This window comes from Ochotona curzoniae, unplaced genomic scaffold, assembly GCF_017591425.1.
Source record: "Ochotona curzoniae isolate NIBS_2020 unplaced genomic scaffold, NIBS_Ocur_1.0 contig_2469, whole genome shotgun sequence".
Taxonomy (NCBI): domain Eukaryota; kingdom Metazoa; phylum Chordata; class Mammalia; order Lagomorpha; family Ochotonidae; genus Ochotona; species Ochotona curzoniae.
In genome coordinates this window covers 655,158-674,970 of record NW_024465471.1, presented here as the reverse complement: position 1 = coordinate 674,970, position 19,813 = coordinate 655,158, and the positions used below count along the sequence as shown (strand labels likewise).

Below are 19,813 nucleotides of genomic sequence, written 5' to 3'. Positions count from 1 at the left end.
GTCTGAACTCAAAATTTCAGCGTTTCATTTCAAAAATTTGAAAAAAATGGCGAGGAGATGCATATAATGTGAACTTTGTCAATTTAGCTTTTTGAAAGGCCAAGTGAGCTACAGAGTGAGAAGCCTCCCATCTGTAGGTTCCTTCCCCAAATGGCCAGGGCTGAGCCAGGCACAAGCCAGAAGCTGGCAGTTCCATCAGGGTCTCCCACGTGGGTTACACGAACCCAAGCACTTGGGCCAGCCTCCACTGCCATCCTGATGCATCAGTGGGGAGCTGCAACAGGAGTGGGGCACTCGGCCCTCCAGTCTGCATTCCCTCGTGGGAGCTGGCATCCATGCCACTGATTTCACCTGCAGTGCCCCAGTGCTGACCCTGGCTTGGCCATCTTGAAGTCTATGGTTTAGTGACGTTAATACACTTACACTGTCTTATTGTTTTTCTAGTAAGATCGTTCATTCCGATGACAGTTTGGGTCGTTGTGTTTTACATTTTAACTGTCAGTGCAAATCAGAAGTTTTGTTCATATATTGTATTGAATGAAAATTATTGACAACTGAAACCCGTGACGAACGTCTCTGCTTCCCCACTAGAGCAGGGAGTCCTCACAAGATCCTAAGGCGAATTGGGCGAGACGGTGGGCGCCCCGCAGCGTTCAGGAGCCCAGGGCTCAGGTGTATTCCGTCGAGCCGTCTCACCTTCCGCACAGAAGCCAATAGGAGATAGTTCGTTATTTTCATTGTTCCCGCCATAATTGAGAAGCAGCACTCACAGTGCACTCCTCAGGGACAAGGGGGACCAAGGCAAGCCACGTTCATCGGGTCAGCCAGCTTCCAATGAACCTCCAGCTGCAATGTTGTGCACTTATGATTTCAATGAGAAGTCAAAACTAATACTTTTGTGGCCCAGACACCTGCCTCTGTCAGAGGCAGTGCAGGCCTTAACCCCTTCATCACACAAGTGCTTACCTGGACTCCAGTCTGTGGTCAGTGTCTTCAGATTTTCTACAAAGCTTTCCACATAGACAAATGGGCTCCTTGTCATGATGGCATCTGAGAAGCCTGTGATCTTATGTGTCGGGGAGTTGAATCTATAACACGGACAAAAAGCAAGAACAATCGTGGGTTTGTATGCCTAGTTGAGGTAAAACAGCAAGGTCAAGGCCAAAAAATCACTCCTGGGCCCAGCACGCTAGCTTAGTGGCAAAATATTCACCTTGTATGTGCCTGGATCCCATATGCGCACCGGTTCTAATCCCGGCAGCTCCACTTCCCATCCATCTCCCTGCCTGTGGCCTGGGAAAGCAGTGGAGGACGGCCCAAAGCCTTGGGACCCTGCACCCGCGTGGGAGTCCCAAAAGAGGCTCCTGGCTTCACATCAGCTCTGCTCTGGTCATTGCGGTCACTAGGGGAGTGAACCAGCAGATCTTTCTCCCTGTCTCTTCTTCTGTCTGTAAACCCGCCTTTCCAATAGAAATCAATAAATCTTTTTAAAAAGATTATTTTTTTTTTAAATTGCCCCAGACTAATAGCTGGCCCTCGCTGTTTCCTTCAAGTTCTTGCTAATGCATTCTTCTTGCACTGGGCTTCCCCCTCTGCCTTGGCATGGGTTGTGTCACAGGAGTACACAGCCAACCAATGCACACTCAGCCACTTCAATTGGATCCCATGTGTGGTGCTGCACAATGAGTAGTCTCAAAACTGGACCGCTTTGGGGCCATCACCGGGGTGGCATAGCACGTTAAGCTTCTGCCTAAGACACTGCCATTCCATATGACCAACACCCTGAAGTGCCTCAGCATCGCTTCTCCTCTCCCATACCCTGTAAGTCCAAACAAATCCCATGGCCAGCCATAAGTCAGGAGAAGCAGAAGTGGAGTCTGTGTACTATGGAAAAGGGGCCAAGTCCTACTGCACATGGATCCACAACAGGGCAGCAGTGTGGCTACCATTTTTGGAACTTGTCTACCTCATGAGCACCCTCACGTGGAGGAGAACTTTGAGCGACAGAAGGAAGGTGCCATGCGGCCGATGAGAGCAGCTCTTGATCATCTGCCTATTTGGGGGTTCCCTAAAGCAATCAGCAAGTAAGGAGACTGCAAGCCTCAGAACACTGTAATTTCCACTGAGAGCTGGGGGCCAGGTGGTGGCACAGATTCAGTTGTTACCTGAAACACCAACAGCAGTGTCCCATGTAGGTGCCGTTTCAAGTCCCAGCTGCTCCACTACCTGTCCAGCTCACTGCCATTGTGCTGGGAATGCAGCAGAAGGTGGCCCAAGTCCTTGGGTGCCCACCACTTGAGTGAAAGACCCAAAAGAAGCTGCTGGCACTTGGCATGGGCGTGGCCCAGCGCTGCCCGTTGCAGCCATTTGTGGAGTGAACCAGCACATGGAACATCTTTCTCCCTGTCTCCTCTTCTCTCTATAAATCTGCCTTTCCAATAAAAATAAGTAAATCTTTTTTAAAAGATTTTTTTTAGATTGCCCCTGACTAATAGGGGATGGAAGATCTTCCAGCAGATGGAAGATCTCTCTCCATAATCTGAAGCACTGCTTCAAAATACATAAGTGTTAAAACAAAAACAATGGCCAGAGTGCTGAGGCTGCTTGCAGGGGTAGGAGCCGTGTCAGTGGCTCATCTGAAATCTGAGATTGTGAAATCCAGTGGCATGAACTGCCATCCCCACTTGCCAGTTCCACATTTTTGTCATCCCAAGCAGAAGCCCTGCATCCACAGAGTGCTCACTCTGCATTCTACAGTCCTCACGTCCGCACAAGCCCGCACCTGCTGTCTGGACGTGGGGGTTTACCTACTCACCAGGTGTTTGCTATTTTGCGGCTCCTTTCACTTACATGATGTTTTTGACATTTATTCAAACTCCGCCGTGTACCAGAACCTGATTCCTTTTCATCAAAACAGCAAAATTAGAGGCATTGATGTTCACGGGTGACATTTCATAATCTTCAACCATTCAGAATCAATGCGGAACATTCTGATCATGCGTCATTATTCTTGGTACCCCCTATTTCCTCGGGGAAGGAGCTGGTGCGAAGCCAGAGGAGGTCGGTCAGTTGCTTCAGATAAGAGTGCAGGTGGCAGAGAACAAGAAATGCCTGTGGCCTTGACAGTGAAACCAGAGTCACAATATTTGATGACAACCCACAGTAGAAAGTAACATGGGAACTGGGAGGGATTTTCACTCCTGCACAGGGGAGGAGCTTTGGCTTGCCCTTTGGTTGGCTGCCTTATTTCTTATAACTGGCCACAGTTGTGAAATAAGCATGCCAAGGGCTGTCAGCACAGCGCTTCTGTGAGCAGAAGGTGGTGGCTGTGGCTTCCTCTGGCTCTAGGCACCTTCGGCTTCTGGACATCAAGGCTCCCCATCAAGCAGCGGCTTTTTTTCCCTTTAGTCTTACAATTTTATTTTTTTCCATTTTTAATTATTATTTTGTGATACAGTTCCATAGGCCCTGGGATTTTCCTGGCTCCCTCCTCAAATTCCCTGCCCCCTCACTGAGTTCCCCTATATAATTACTATAGTATAGTTCTTCATACACAGTCATTGTCCATCATTGCGGGCATGGACAATGGCAGAGTCCAGCATCCTATTGTCATATAGTAAACAGTTTCATTGGGAGTCCATCTTTGTCTGGAAGTAGAGATGCATACTGCATTGGATCCTCACATCTGGATATGATAGTCTCCATCACACAGTTACTATACATCCCCTTAAATGAAAAGCCACAGTACAAAATCAACAACAGGAAGAAAATAGAAATTTATAATGCATTGAAGTTAAATTGCATGCTGCTAGATATAATAGTCTCCATTACACAGTTACTATACATCCCCTTAAATGAAAAGCCACAAAACTCAACAATAGGAAGAAAAATAGAAATTTACAATGTCATGAAGTTAAATAACATGCTACTGAATGACTAGTGTGTCACTGAAGAAATGAAAAAGGAAATAAAAAACTTTCTTGAAGAAAATGATGCTGCTGTATGATCTATGAGTCACTGAAGAATCTAATATGAGGGGAAAAGTTTTGAAGAAATGAAAATAAAAACAAAAAAGAAGTTTCCACTGATCTTTGTTGGTGAGATATGTCTCCTGTAGGCAACAAATAGATGGGTTTTGTTTTTTAATCCAGTCTACTAATCTATGACGTTTGATTGATGGGTTTAATCCATTTACATTCCGAATTAATATGAATAGGTGGTACCTTGGCCCTGTCATTTTAGCAATGGATTGGTCACTGTTAATTTAGTCTTCTGTTGTCGTTTTACTGGGATGTTCTTCACATTTGCCTTTGGTTTTGTTGGGTGCTATTCCTCTTCTCTGTCAAGAAAACAGCTTGAAGTATCATTTGTAGGGCAGGTTTGGAAGAAGCATATTCTTAGAGCTTTTCTTTACTGTGGAAGAACTTTATTTCATTTTCAAAGCCAAAGAAAAGCTTTACTGGGTACGTTATTCTGGGTCGACTTTTTTTTTTTTTTTTTCTGTTAGAATCCAAGTCGCTCCGTTCTCTTCTGGCCTGTAGAGTTTCCTGTGAGAGGTCTCCTATAAGTTTATTTGGCATTCCTTTATATGTCAGCTGATTTTTTCCACGTGTACATTTAAGGATCATTTCCTTATGTTCGATTGAAGTTAACTTGATGATCATGTGTGGTGGTGAAGATCACTTTTGGTCAAGCCTGTTGGGAGTTCTGTGCCCCTCCTGGATCTTGTTTCCCAATTCTTTCTCTACATTAGGGGAGTTTTTATTTATTATTTCATTAAATACAGTTTTAAAGCCAGCTTCTCTTTCTGTGCCTTTTGGAACTCCCATAACTCATATTTAGCCTTTAAATAGTGTCTCTTAATTCTTGAATACTTTTTTTAGCTTGACCCAGCTCTACTTCCAGCTTTTTGATTGTTTCCCCATGGTGACAGGAAATATCTCTCAATTATGAGATTCTTTCTTCTGTCTCTTTCATTCTATTATTGAGACTTTCCACTGTTAATTTGTTGATTTGCTCTCTTGCATCCTTCATTTCCAATAATTTTGTTTCAGTGTTGCTATTTCCTGCATGATATATTGCTTAAATTCCTTGAACTCCTGCATGTGTTTCTCATTGTTGATAAGAAGCTTGGTAATGAGTTTTCTGAATTCTGTCCCCTCCCCTTCCCTGGTGTATTTCTCAGTTAACTCTGAGGTTGGATGTGGACAGTCGCCCCTGCCTCTGCTACATGGTGGGTGTGGTTTACAGCTGACCTGCACATGTCCTGAGGCGCACATCGTTTCCAGCCCTGCAAGGGGAATGTGACCTCTGACATGACTAGAAGGTCAAGGGGGATAGAGGTGTCTTTTAGCCAATTACAGTATCATTATTGGGCGGGGGGCTGTCTGAAGGTGCCCTCCTGCCCTCCCCTTCCTTAACCTTTAAAAACTTGAATTTTGTGCTGAATAAGCAGACATCCCTCACCAGTTTGTCTCTGATGGTTGTTGCAGCCGAAGAACACCGTCGCCTCTCTCCTGGTGACCTCCAGGCCTGCCTGCAGGAATAAACCCCCACGAACTGGCACCTGGATAGGGACAGAAGAGACTTCAGTAGTATTCGTTGTGCCTCTGTCTCTTCTTTTGCTCTTGGTCATTGTACTTCTGGTTAGCAGATTTGTCTCCCATTTGGTACCCAGCTCTTTGTTTGCAGCCACTTGTGCACTCCCTCCACGAGTTTCCAGTCTGGGTTCTTGTGTTAGGCTTCCATCATGGTCTCCACAGCCCCAGCTCCTGGCTCACCACTCTCCACCTCCGGCAGGTGCTAAATAACTAGGTTGTCGGTGGTGTTGGAACCTGTTGGCTGATAGGTCTGAGGGCCACCTAGAGGGCCACCTATTTTGACCCATGGGATGCCAAAGTCAGTATTATTTTCCCTGTGGAACCACTGCAATGCACTGAGCTGGAAGTGGGTTTACACATGCACAGCCCACTGTTGTCCCTCAGTCTCATGGCCTTTGCCACACTGTACAAAATGGCACTTGATGTGCCACTGGTGGAGTTCTGGGTCTGCTGGCCGTTAGGTCTGGGGGCTACCTGAACCTATTCTGGGTGGAACCTGTAGTTTGGCATGTCTGTGCAATGCACTGAGCCAGAAATGAGTTCCCTCCAAGGTCAGTGCATGCACAGTCCTGTCCCATAGCCATTGCCTCCCTCCACAAAATGGCACCTGATACAGCTCTGGTGGGATCTGGGCTGAGATCCACCCTGTGCCTGCACTGCCTGTTTGGGATCTGCTGCTCTCTCTGCTCCTGTTCGAATCAAACAAATCAGCAGGATGGGCAGTTCTTTGCCTGGGTTCACCAGCTGAGCTCCCGGTGAACTCCTTCCCACCTGGCTGCTGGTGGAGCTCCGGCCACTGGTGGATCTCAGATCGCTGCTCACTGACTGCCACTGGGATAGCTAGCTGGTCACTGCAGCACCACACTGTTGTCTCCACTGCTTTCCCGTGTCTGTCAGCCTACAGGTGACCCTCTGTTGTCGGCCTGTCCTCTCCTACTTCCTGAAGGTTCCCTCTCTGCTTCAGCCTGCCTCATGATTTTCCATCAGCTTAAACGTGTCCTTACCCTATTCCACCATCTGGATTCGTCTTACAGCTTTATTTAGTTCTCATCCACATTGACAGTAGATTTGAAAAAGTGGTGACAGGTACATAGATAAGTAATGTGTAGTTTGGCAAACCTCATTCTCATTTTGTTTTTCTGGACAATCTCATGCAGAAGCATTGCGGGACATGCCTCATTCCTTTGGCCCAGACAGCTTTATTGAGCCTCGTATCAATGCACACACCTGGAGTCCCCTTCTCCTTCATGGCAAAATTCTGGCTCTCTTGGAGTGTCTGCAGAGCCCACTTCTTGCAGCTCACTCCATGGATGTGCTGGTGAAAGTTGGTGGTGGACTCCAGGTCACTAGCTCACTGGTGGAAGAACGGCCCTTCTCATCGCCCTTCTTGGCAGGAACCATCTTGTAGGACCCAAGCTGGCAAGCAAGCACAAACTGTTAAAACACACGTCGCCTTAAATCTTTCTGTGTTACCTAGGGAAACACATATAGTCACAAGAAAAAATGCTGAAGAGTGATACTGTGTGAAGCCTTAGACTTGAGCTTTTCAAATGAAGTTTTAAATATCTGTGATTTGAGGGCCACCATTGCGCTATAGCAAGCGAAGCTAGCACTTGTGATTATGGCATCTCGCGAGGGTACTAGTTCAAATACCAGCTGCTCCAGTACCAATTCAGCTCTCTGCTAATGTACCTGGAAAAGCATCAGCAGATGGCCAAGTACTTGAGTCTCTGCCCATGTGAGAGACCCACGTGGAGCTTCAGGCTCCACTTTCCATCCAGCTCCCTGCTTACGGGCTGAGAAAGCAGCAGAAGACAGCCCAAAGCCTGTGGGTCATGTACCCATGTGGGAGACTCAGAAGAAGCTCCTGGTTCCTGACTTCTGATTAGCTGAGCAATAGCTACTACAGCCATTTGGGAAGTGAACCAGCAAGTGGAAGACTTTCCCTCTCTCTCTCTTTCCTCTCTCTCTCTCTCTCTGAGTCTGACTTTTTCTAAAAACAAAGATTCAAGGACCTGGCACAGTGGTCTAGCGGCTAAAGCCCTTGCCTTGAACATGCCGGGATCCCATATGGAGGACGGCCCAAAGCCTTGGGACCCTGCACCCGTGTGGGAGACCCGGAGAAAGCCCCTGGCTTCAGATTGGCTCAGCTCTGGCCGTTGTGGCCGTTTCAGGAATGGACCAACAGATGGAAAATCTTTCTCTTTGTCTCTCCTTCTGTCTGTAAATCTGCCTTTCCAATAAATAAAAATAAATAAATAATTCTTTTTTTAAAAAAGGAGACGGGGGGGGGTCTTGAAAAATTTCACAGAAATGCATATGGAAAAGCTATGCACTTCAATGAGGAATACGTGCGTCCGAAGTGATGCTTGACCTCCGTGCTAAATGCCCACCACTGTTTACTTATTACTGTTTCAATTATTTGAACAGCATAGGTACAGAGAGAATCACACACACACACACACACACACACACACACACACACACACACACACTATCCACAAAGGTTTGCAATTGTTGGGACTCAACCAGGCTGAAACCAAGAAATCCAAGAAATAAAAACTCAACGTGGGTCTTCCACGTGCTTGAAGTGCCGTGTTCTTCACGTCCGATCTGTGCCAATACAGCTGGAAAAGGGGCAGAAGACAGCCCGAGTTGGGGGACCACATAGAGTCCCAGACTCCTCGCTTCACCTGTGCTAGCCCTGGCCACTGCAGCCATTTAGGGAGTGAAGCCACAGATGGAAAACCATCATCCCTCTTTCTGTCTGCTTCTCTGTAGCTCTGCCACCAGCCAAGCCAGCATCCTAAATGAATTCTGGTTTGAGTCTCAACTGGTTCACTTCACCCAGGTCTTTGCGAATGGCTGTCCTGGACAGCAGAGGAGGAAGTTCACCCCTGTGAGAGAGCTGAATGGAGCGCTGGCTCCTGGCTTCGGTCCTGCCCAGCCCTGGCTGTTGTAGCCGTTTGGCGAGTGAGCCAGCAGATGGAAGATCTTTCTTTCTTCTTGTAGCTACATTTCAAGGAAATAAACAAATCTTTTAAAAGAAAAGAATACAAAATTACTTGCAAAGTTGTATATTTATATAGTGGAAAAATCAGAACAAACTATGAAATTTTAATAAGCTGTGTTTTCAATACCATGAAAATAACAGAAGCCCACGAAACACTATTATCACTATTGCTCTTGTGTTTTTTCTTGACCTCTGCCGTAGTCTTCTTTTGCCAGCACTGTGGCACTCTGTGAGCACTTCTGCATCCCAGGACGATTCTGACATAACTCTCTCTAGAGGGAGAGGAGCGGCAAGGCGGTCTTTCTGCTCGGTGATTGAAGGTTTGTTGTTGTAGCGCCTCTTTCCATTTCTGAGTCCGTATCAGTGAAGTCGCCCCAGCTACTTCCTCTGCGTCTGTTTGTTCCTGAGGGCTACAGGCTGGGCTGGGGGGTATCCGCCCTCTCTCCAGCCCTGCCTCCAGCTTGTGGCCTATCCCAGCTAGGCCCTAGCTGTTCCCAGTACTAATGTGCCTGGGAAAGCAGGGAGGACCTCCTGGGAGCTAAGGCCCCCGCACCCACCTAGAGGAAGTGCCTGGCTACAGGCTGGCTCACCTTTGGCTCTTGTGGTCTTTTGGGGAATGAACTACATTTTGAAGAAATAGAATACTCCAAGCATAAAGAACGGATGGCACTGGCATTGTGGCATAGCAAGTTAAGCTTCTGTTTGTGGCACTAGCATTCCATAAGGGTGCTGTTTTGAGCCCCAGCTGCACCAATTTTGATCCTGCTCCCTGTTAATGGCCAGGGGAAAGCAGAAAATGGCCCACGAGTTTGGGCCGCTGTACCCACGTGGGAGACCCAGAAGAGGCTCCTGGTTCGGCTCCAGTTCATCTCAGCTCTGGCTCTTGTAGCCATGGGGAGTGACTCAGCGTCTGGAAGATCTCTCTGTCTCTCCCTCTGTCTCTAGCTCTGCTTTTCAGGTAAAAATCAGTAAATCTTCGAAGGAGTATGAGAAACCATTGTAGAACACAAAAGCTACATTAATGTTATTTCCAAAGCGCGTACGTGGACTGCCTGCTCTGGAGCTGTGCCCGGACACAGGGCCCGCTGCGTGCAGGGTGTAGGAGCTGAGACAGGCCGAGAGTCTGCTGCGAGGTGCGGCTTCTGCCTGGCGGGCCTCAGCCAGCACCCTGCAGCCTTCAGCACGCGTGCTGTTGTTTCCTTGGGACCCCTTGGGCCAGACAGGGAGCTCCGGGGTGAGCTCAAGGGGAGCGGACAGCCGGCCTCCCTCAGGAGACCCCCCTTCCCTGGCACGCTCCAGATGTGTCAGGTGTCCTTCCACGGGTGGTCTCGGGGAATCTGGTTCCACTTTCCCAGCAACCCACATGTGTCTTTCCAGAAAAGTACAGGAGGCAAGCGGGAGCAGCTGGCCGACTATGACAGGGTGCTGCCTACAGTCGGAGTCAGGTCCTGCACAAAGGACGAGCTTTTTTTTTTTTTTTGATGGGGGAGGGAATGTAAAGACTTATTTTTTTATTTGAAAGGCAGATTTACAGAGGGGAGGAGAGACAGAGAAAGATCCCCCATCCTCTAGTTCACTCCTCAAATGGCCACAATGGCCAGAGTTGAACTGCTCTAAAGCCAGGGAGCTTCTTCAGGTCTCCCACATGGCTACAAGAGCCATGAACTTGGGTCATCCCCTGCTACTTTTCCAGATCATGAAGTAGGGAGTTGGACTGCAAGTGAAGCAGTCACAGCACGAACTGGTGCAATCATATTGGCATGCTGGCACTGCAGGTAAGGGATTAGCCTATTGGGCCACCGCACTGGCACAACACTGGCCTTTTAGCAATCTTGCTCTGAGCTCAGACTGGACGCACAGGGGAGAAATTTTGTGTGGTTAGGAGGAGGGGTGGGGGTGTCATGTTTGCTACAAGGCTTCCAGCTTGGGGAACACCTCTCCCAGGCTTCCAGTTTCTCAGCTTCCATCAGAAAAAAAGCAGTGCAAGAAGGTCCTGTTCTTCTCATGACAAGTTCTGTTCAGGTTGGGGGAAATTTTCTTGTTCTTAAGCTTGGCACAACTAATGACCTTTGCAGCCCCAGCAAGGAAGGGCCCAGCTAAGGCCACTCGGCAGCAGAGAACGGGCACGAGCAGACAGCGGGTGAGCATTCAGCACCATGCTGGAGATCCAGCTCAGGCTGCCTGAGGCTGCATTGCGGCGCCTGGACTGCAGGCCCAGCCCTCTCCCGACTCCAGCTTCCTACCAACGTGCGTGCCAAGAGACAACACGGGCTGCGGTCCATATTTGGGTCCCTGCCACTCGTGTGAGAGACTTGACTGTGGGAGTTCCGGATTCCTGGCCTAGCCCAGGGTGTCCTGTTGTGGGTAACGCGGATGAACTAACACATAAAATATCTCGGCTCTGTCTCTCCAGATCATATGATCTGCCTTTCAAAGACCATAAAGTAGGGAGAAATAAATAAGTATTTAAAACAACGGTTGTTGTGAATAAATTTATGACAATACATTTGACAGTGCCCTCAAAAATGCACAATTTTTACAAAAAGAAAATTGTGGGAGTCTAGGTAAGTCCGCTCAGAGGTGTGGGTCTCTGAATCTCCCAGTCATGTGGCTGTGGCTGGGAGAACCCGTGCCAGGCCAGCCTTCCTGCTAGGGATCCTATCCTGTCCACTGCTGCTAAGTGGTGGGCGAATCCTGGGCTTGCGGGTGGAGAGCAACAACGGAACCAGGCTTCGCCTGCTGGCTGCCCGGCAGCGAGCTCTGGGATCTTGGGAGTCTGGAATTACTGTCTAAGGACGTCCATGGATAAGGCCTCATATAGGTGAAGAATGAATCCTGAGAGATATTTGATGTCAGGACCACTGTACTTGCAGGTAATCAAGGGAGCTGAGACCTGGTGCTTGGAGAGGAGGGACCGGAAGCTGTGTTACCGGTGAGACTCATGCAGCAGCCCACATGGGAATCTGGAGTTGGGCTTATTAGCACGGAACATTGCAGAGCCCGCATGCCAGTCCATGTGAAAGCTAGCGCTGGGAGCCTGTCTAGTGGGACTGAATGTTGGAACAGGGGACAGGTCACATTAGGCAGGACCATGACACTAACCAGCACACGAAAGAACCAGGTCTAGGGGTAGGTTCTGTGGGGGGTGGACCAAACCATGTGGAAATGCAAGTTAGCAGGTTAATGAAGTATCATTGGAAGTGTGAAGAAACCTTCAGTATGAAAACAACTCAAGAGAACAGAAAACTAAATGAATTTAGGATACCAGAAATGCGAGGAATACATGAGAAAAACATTTAAATTTAATTATTATGTTACGGGAACTAAAAGAAAATGTCCTTAAAACAGGAATAGAATATTATGTAAAGCACAGAGAACAAGAGTTCTTTGAAATTAAAATATGATTATTGAAGTTAAAAGTGTAGTAGACCAGTACAGCAGTGTGGTATTGTAGCAAGCTACTCCTCTGCTTTGGGCAGCCATTTCAGCAGGGAACCAGTGGATGGAAAACCCTTTTCTATAATCTCTCCTTCTCTCTGTAAATCTGTTTTCCACTAAAAAAAAAATCATATGTATATGATAATATATAATATCTATAATAATATGTAATATAATATATATATATATTTAAAATTTCAGCAGGGACACTGAAAGATAAAACTGAGGAAATTTTCCAAAATTGGAAAAAAAAAATCCAAGAGAAGAGGAACAAGAAATACAAGAGAAAGTATGAGGTCTTTTGAAGAGTTCGTCACCAGAGTTCAACAGGCAACAAAGAAGCAAAAAAGATGACAAGATAAGGTTTTCACATTTTCAAGAAAAAAATGACTTTCAATATAGAATTGTACACCAGCCAAAAATATCCAGAAAGTGTGACAATGGACGTGAGAGGACGATTCAGCTCTCAAATACACTTTCAGAAGAAGCTAGTTGAGGATGTTCTGTAGAAAACAAGGTTGTAAGCCAAGAAAAAGAAGATGTGGAATCCCCAAAACAGGGGCTTTAGTCCAGAGCAGTGACCCGCGAAGTACCAGGGGTGCCAATTAGACAGAAGGCTTGGCTGGCGACCAGTCCAAACTGGAGCGGGAGAATGGTAGGCTCTGGGTGACACAACTCTAATAAATTAAAAAAAAAACTATGCCCATGTGTTTTCAACACGTCAGATGTTACTGGAAGTGTGAAGAACTTGGACACACAAGAAAGTACAAGAAAAGAAGCAAAAGCAATTAGAAACATTGGGCAAACATTGTACAATATAGTTATGATCAAAATAAGCGGCAACACTGGGTGCTGGGACATAGTAGGTTAAGACTGTGCAGCCAATATCCCATATGGGCGCCGGTGTCCCAGCGGCCCCGCTTCCCATCCAGCTCCCTGCTTGCGGCCTGGGAAAGCAGTCCAGGATGACCCATAGCCTTGGGACCCTGCACCCGTGTGGGAGACCTGGAAGAAACTCCTGGCTCCTGGCTTCGGATCGACTTAGCTCCAGCCGTTGCAGCTATCTGGGGAGTGAACTAGCAGATCTTTCTCTCTGTCTCACTGTTAATCTGATCTGTCTTTCCAATAAAAATAAAAATAAATCTGCAAAAACTAAGAAGCAAAGTAGACTCCGTTTTGCCAACTGCTGGGGTGTGAGACAAGAGAATCCACTGGGTCATTGACTCAGGACCATTCTCTTTTCAAGTGGTAAATACATAAATACATACATAAATAAAGTCAAATAACCCAGGAGAGAAAGAGAGACTTCATGATCTTTATCATGTGTGGGATCTGAAAAGTTGAGCTTGCAGAAGTTGGCTGTGGCTTGCAGAGCTTGCAGAGGCTGGGCGAGCAGAGGGCAGGCTTTGCAAAAGCTCCACCAACACGTGTTAAGTGAGAGGCACCATGTGGCCAGGCCAGGGCCCACAGATAACCGCGAACACACCTCACATCTCTAAATGACTTGTCGAGAAGATTGTGATGACTTCCAGTGAAAAGCAACGACAAATGCTTGCGCAGACAGCTGTCTGCCCTCCTTTGAACACTATGCGATGTGATGAAACCTCGCATGATATCCCACGGATACACCCAGTTTCACGTGTCAATTAGAATTGCTTCAGAAGGAAAACAAATATAACCTCAGTTTCTTGATGTAGCATTTTAAACAAAATATTTATTATTTAATTGAATGAGTTACAGGGAGAAGAAGGGACAGAAATAGAGACAGAGAGATTTTCCATCTGCCTGCTGCTTCACTCCACAAGTGGCTGCAATAGTCACAGCTTGGCCAGGTTGAAGCCAGGAGTCAGGGGCTTTCTCCGGGTCTCCCACACGGGTGCGGGGTCCCAAGGCCTTGGGCCATCTTCCACTGCTTTCCCAGGCCACAGGCAGGGAGCTGGATGGGAAGTGGAGCAGCCATGATATGGACCCGTGCCCATATGGGATGCTGCTGCCACAGCAGCCCAATGCTCTATGCTAGAAGGCCAGGCCCCCTTCATATAGTACTAAAATATGTATATAGATATGATCATGGAAATTTCTGTTTTTGACTTTTGAAACTGTCTCCTTCCCCCATGTTGTCTGAAAGGCATAGAAACGCAGATCTTCCACATACTGACTGACTCTCCATGCCTACAACAATGCGGCAGGCTGAGGCCAAGGGGCAGCAAACCCACGAATGGCAGGAGCCCATGGGCAGAGGGAGCACTTGGGGCAGCACTGCAGCTCTCAGAGACCTTCCTTCGCTCTCTGCTCTCATTTCCTAGGCTGCATTTTTATACATATTTTTGTATGCCAGGTTGCATACCGTCTCATCTTTTTGTCCTGTGGGTTTTTGTTTTAAGATTTATTTATTTTTATTGGAAAGTCAGATATACAGAGAGGAGGAGAGACAGAGAGGAAGATCTTCTGTCCGATGATTCACTCCCCAAGTGAGCGCAATGGCTGAGGCTGAGCTAATCCAAAGCCAGGAACCAGGAGCCTCTTCCTCCAGGTCTCCCACATGGGTGCAGGGTTCCTAGGCTTTGGACTGTTCTCTTCTGCTTTCCCACACCACAAGCAGGGAGCTGGATGCCAGGATTAGAACTGGCACCCATATGGGAATCCGGCGCATTCAAGACGAGAACTTTAGTCACTATGTTATCGCACCAAGCCAAGTCCTATGTTATTATCTAAAGAATCAGTTTTGGAATTAGCTCATGATCTGCTTTCTGTTTATTCTGGCTTGGAACTATCAGCTAGATATTTTGCACCTCTTGCAGTTGTTTTTCTCATTTTATTTTGAAGTTGATTTTTCATTAAATTTTTTTTTTGTAACATTCACATAGTTCATTAGGGTGGGAAGGGATGAGGCTTAGGGCCCAGTGGGGGAGATCATGGATTGCTGCCACATTTTCCTTTTTCTTTCTCCTGTATCTGGCAGAAGGGAGGAGAAGCCTGCCGATGGTGGCCCGGGGTTGGGAATGGCCACCCGATGTCATGCCAGGGTTCCCAATGAGGCTCATGCTGTGAGAGTTTTGCTTAAGCCGTTTCAATACGTCAATAGTTCTGAAAGGCAGTTGCTCTCTCCACTCCAATGCTAAGGAAATCCTTCCAAGGTGTTTTGACTGACATAATCAGTTTGGAGTCTCCATTGGCCGAGAGATTTGCTGTCACCACTTGACTGAGGTAGTGGACCAATTTGTTCTGTCCTCCTTCCTCTACACTGGTACCAGGTGTCGCCTGCAGGCTCCAATGGACTGCCATATCCTCCTTGTGCATCTGGGAATGCTGTCCACTGCTCCGTGTAAGCCACCGAGGAGACCAGGCTCTGACACATGCACTCCATGGTCAGCCCACAGATCCTACAATTCTCCCCATGGTTGGAGTTCTGAGTCCAGAGGTTCAGTTATGGGATCCCCAAAGAAACTTTGTCTGAAGCGATCCCAGACCTGACTCTCGTGTGTGCATGTCAGTAGAGGGTCCGGCTCTGTCTGTCCCCCACATCCGCCTATACACACTGGTAGTTGGATCGCTTCTGTCTCCAGCCCTGTCTCTTCCCTAAAGCAATGGATGCTGCGGCCCGGCCCAGCCCTTCCCACCACACACTCGGGCCTCACATACACAAGCCTGAGCTGCAGCCTAGTCAGAGCAACCCCCACCAGGCTGCCTCCAGCCCTGGTTCCTGTGCTGGCCAGTGTGTGTAGCAGGTTGGTCCAATCTGTCCCAAATCCCACTCAGCTCTCAGACACATCAGTGGGCATTGAAGCCTAGCTCAATCCAATCAACTCCCCTATCCAGCCCACACTCATGCTGGTGGGTGCCACCACCTGTCTAAGCCAGGCCCACCCCCAGCCCTGGTTCTCATGCTCACCAGTGGGAGTTGCAGCTCGTCAGAGAGGTGCCCACAGTTTCGATACTGGGCTCACTCCCAGTCCCAGTTCTTGCACCCTCCTGGTGGTTCTGCAGCCCAGTCTCAGTACTTGCCGTCTGATGATGCGCCAAAGCCAACCAACCTGCACTTGCTCTGGCTCATGCAGGCACCAGTGGGTACAGTTGGTTAGCCCAGCCTGGCTCTTCAGCTAACCCAACTCACATGCAGGCCAATGGGTGTTAGTCCTGCACAGCTTGGTCTGCCCCTGCCTCACCCTCACGAGTGGGAAGCAGTGACCTAGCAGGGAAGCCCCCGCAGACCCCTCTGACCGGGTTCACACCCCGCCTCTGGGATATCGCTTGTGCTGGTGGTTGCTGTGGCCCAGTCTGGCATGGTCCACCTCACCTCGGTATCTGCCAGCAGGTGCTATAGCCTGGCCCAGCCTGGCCTACGCAAGTTCCAGCTCGTGCTAGTGTGCGATACAGCCTAGCCCAGCCCAGCCAGCCCCCTGTGCTGGCACTGATGTGAACTGGCTGGTGTCGCGGCCTGACCCAGCCTGTCCTGCGTCCTGTCCTGGTTCTCACAACTGCCAGTGGGTGTTATGAACTGGACCAACCCGGTCAGCCCTAGGACCTGAGCCACACATATGCTGGCAGACACTGTAACCTGGCCTGGTCTGAGTTGCTCCCAGCCTTGGTGCTTGTGCTCACCTGCAGGGACTGTGTCCTGCTAAAAGAATTCCCCAAGCTCTTCTGTCAGGTCTGCTCTCCGTGGCACATCTCGTGCATACTGGTGGGTCCTTTGCCCAGACTTAGGCAACCTCCTGTCCTGGTGGGAACAGTGGCCCTGTTCAACTGGCCCACACCTATTCTTACTGTTGGCTGCTACGGCCTGGCCATGCCTGGTCCACACCCAGACACAGCTCTCCCATGGTTCAGCAGGAGTGAAGATGTAGCCTAGTCCTTCCCATACCCACCCTGGCTCTCATGGGCACCAGTGGGTGCTGAAGTCTACCTCGGTCTGGCACACCCCAGACCCAGTCCACACACATGCTGAGGGACACTGCAGTCATGTCCAGCCCGGATTGCTGCCCCCATTCTGGCTTTCACTCTCACCAGTGGGAACCACAACCCAGCCAGGGCATCCCCTTAGCTCCCCAACCAGGCCTGTTCCCAGCCATGCATCTTGCGTGTGCCAGTGGCTGCTCTGACCCAGCTTGGCATAACCCGTCCCCATCTTGGACTTTGCCATAGGATGCTGCAGCCTGGCCTGGCCTGGCCCACCCCCAGTCCCAACTCTCACTGGCAGGTGTTGCAATCTGGCCCTTCCCAGTCTGCTCTCATCCCTCGCTCATGCAAACCTGTGGGTGTGATAACTTAACCTGGCATGACCTGCACTCCAGCCTGGCTCCTGCACATGCCGTGGGGTAAGGTTGGGGTTAGGGTTGGTTTGTTAGTGGGGTAAGCTTGGTTGGGCCCTGCCTGATCTGTCCTTCTCCAGAACCAACCCACACACTTGCCAACCCACTACCTTGCCCAGCCTGATCAAGACCCAGGCCTGAGTCACATGCTCACCAGTGGGAGTTGTGGCCCACAAGGGCAGTTTCCCAAGTTCCCCTACCAGGCCCACTCCCAAACCCAGATCTCATATGTGCCAGCAGGTACTAGGCCCTTATCCGGCATAGTCTGTGCCTGTGTCCTGACCTTTGTATGAGCTGGTGGATGTTGTGGCCTGCTTTGCCTCACACCCTATTCTTGGGTGTGCCTGCAGGTGCTGCAGCCTGGACCTGCCCCGCCTGTTCCCAACCTCAGTTTCCATGAATGTCAGAGGGTTCCATGGTCATGCTTAGCTCAGCCTGTCTGTCACCACTCCCAGCTTGTAAGCTAACCAGTGGAAATTGCAATTCCACAGGGCTGAGTCTACATACCCACCACAGAATCTGCCTCTGGTCCTGTTTCTCTCACGTGGTGGTTAGTGTCATGGTACCAGCCTAACATGACTTGTCTCCTGTTTCAACTCTCAGTTGCGGGTACTGTGATCTGACCCTGACAGGCAGTCCACCAGGCTTGCTTTAGTGTGTAGTGGTGAGCAGTGGTCGGCCCTGACCCATGTTGGAAAGGCCAGCTTAGGTCTTCCACTGGGCTGGTGCATCAGTCTGATCCATAAAGATCTTCCTCCCTTTCCCATCTCAATCCCCTGGTCCTAGTCCCCTTGCCTACCTGCAAGGATAGTGGCCTTGAGATTAGGGGTCCCTCAGAGGTCATTCCTCTGCAACATATTCTCTCATTGGTCCTCCCTTGCCCCTTTTTCTGATCAATCCACAGTTTCTGCAAGATTTTTTTTTCTATAGACAGAACTTTTTTTTATTATTATTACCTTTTTATTCTGGGGCTGATGGCACAGTATATAGGCTCATCGTCCACTTGCCATACCTATATCCTATCTGAGCACTGATTCGAGTCCCAGCTGCTCCATTTCTGATCCAGCTCCCTGCGAATGCACTTGGGAAAGCAGCAGAGGATTGTCCAAGTGCTTGGGACCCTGCTCCCACATGGGAGACCCGGAAGAGCTCCTGGCTTCAAACAATTGCAGCTCTGGCTGTTGCAATTGTTTTGGGAGTGAGCCAGCAGATGGAAGATATCTCTCTGTCTCTTCCTTATCTGTGTAACTCTGAATTTCAAGTAAAATAAATAATATTTTTTTAAAAGTTATATTCCAAAAACCTGTTCTGTATTTTTGCTTTTGTGATTTTTACAATTTTGTGAGTACTTTTTAAAAAAATCTACCTATTTGTATTTGAAAGGCAGATTTTTACGAACGGAGAAAGAGAACTAGAGAAAAGGTCTTCCATGGTCTGTTTCACTCCCTAAAGTGCTGAGCAGTCAAGGGTCAAGTCCAAGCACTTGACCTTTCCTCTGCTGCTTTCCCAGACCATAAGCAGAGAGCTGGATGGGAAGTGGAGCCTCCAGGACATGAATCAGCACCCATATGCAATGCCGCCACTGTGGCACCCCCCAGCCTTTTTTGGCTGACTGATCCGTAAGTCTGTTGCTCTCTTTCACAGTGCTGAGTGACAACAGACTGCTGCTCATTGTGGGTTTCATTTACGGTGTGCTCAGAAAAACAGAACCAAAGACACTGAATGTTGCAAAAGGGTGCATGACGGGATGCTGATGGGTAGCGTTCAGGCACCCAATAGGAGGTGAAGTGTGCAGGTGCACATGGAGTATGTCATGGTCAAGGTCAGTCAGGATCTGGTTGGGAAAAGCAGGCAGTATAGATTAGTGTTACAGGATCAGGGAGAGGGAAGATATAAATTGAAAAACAAAGAAAGCACAAAAGACATTTCTGTAAGGCCCATAACCACATTGAAATTGCAGAGGCTTTCCATATCCACCTACCCCCACACGGCTCGCTTCACCCAGTGGTCAGTGCACTCACACTGGCAGCACCTGCAGCAGAGTCCAAAGTTTCCATGACGGATCTCTCAGAGTGTTAACCCTTCTATGGGTTTGGACAAATGTACAATGATACACACAGTCCCCAAAGTCCTCTGTGAACCACCTGTTCATTCCCTGTGGCCTCTGGCAACCACTGTCCTTTTTACTGTCCCCACTGTTTTGCCATTTCTTGAATTCCATGTACATTTGGAATAACACAGCACAGAGCATTGAAGCTTCCTCCAGCTGGTCTCACGGCTCGATGGCTTGTTCTCGGTTAGTACAGGATAGTCCTCCACTGGCTGTGTGCAGCGCGTCCCCTCATCTAATTGAATCTTTATCCCTTCCAAGTTCTAGTGATTAAAAATAAAGCTTTCGCAAATATCAGGTGGAAGTTTTTGTGTAAATAACAAGAAGCACAAGTGATAAG

General features: G+C 48.6%; 1 pseudogene; it reads right to left on the bottom strand.

Moving 5' to 3' along the window:
- Nucleotides 1-6,640: 6,640 nt before the first annotated feature.
- LOC121152570 lies at nt 6,641-7,010 on the bottom strand (annotated as a pseudogene).
- Between the last annotated feature and the right edge of the window lie 12,803 nt (nt 7,011-19,813).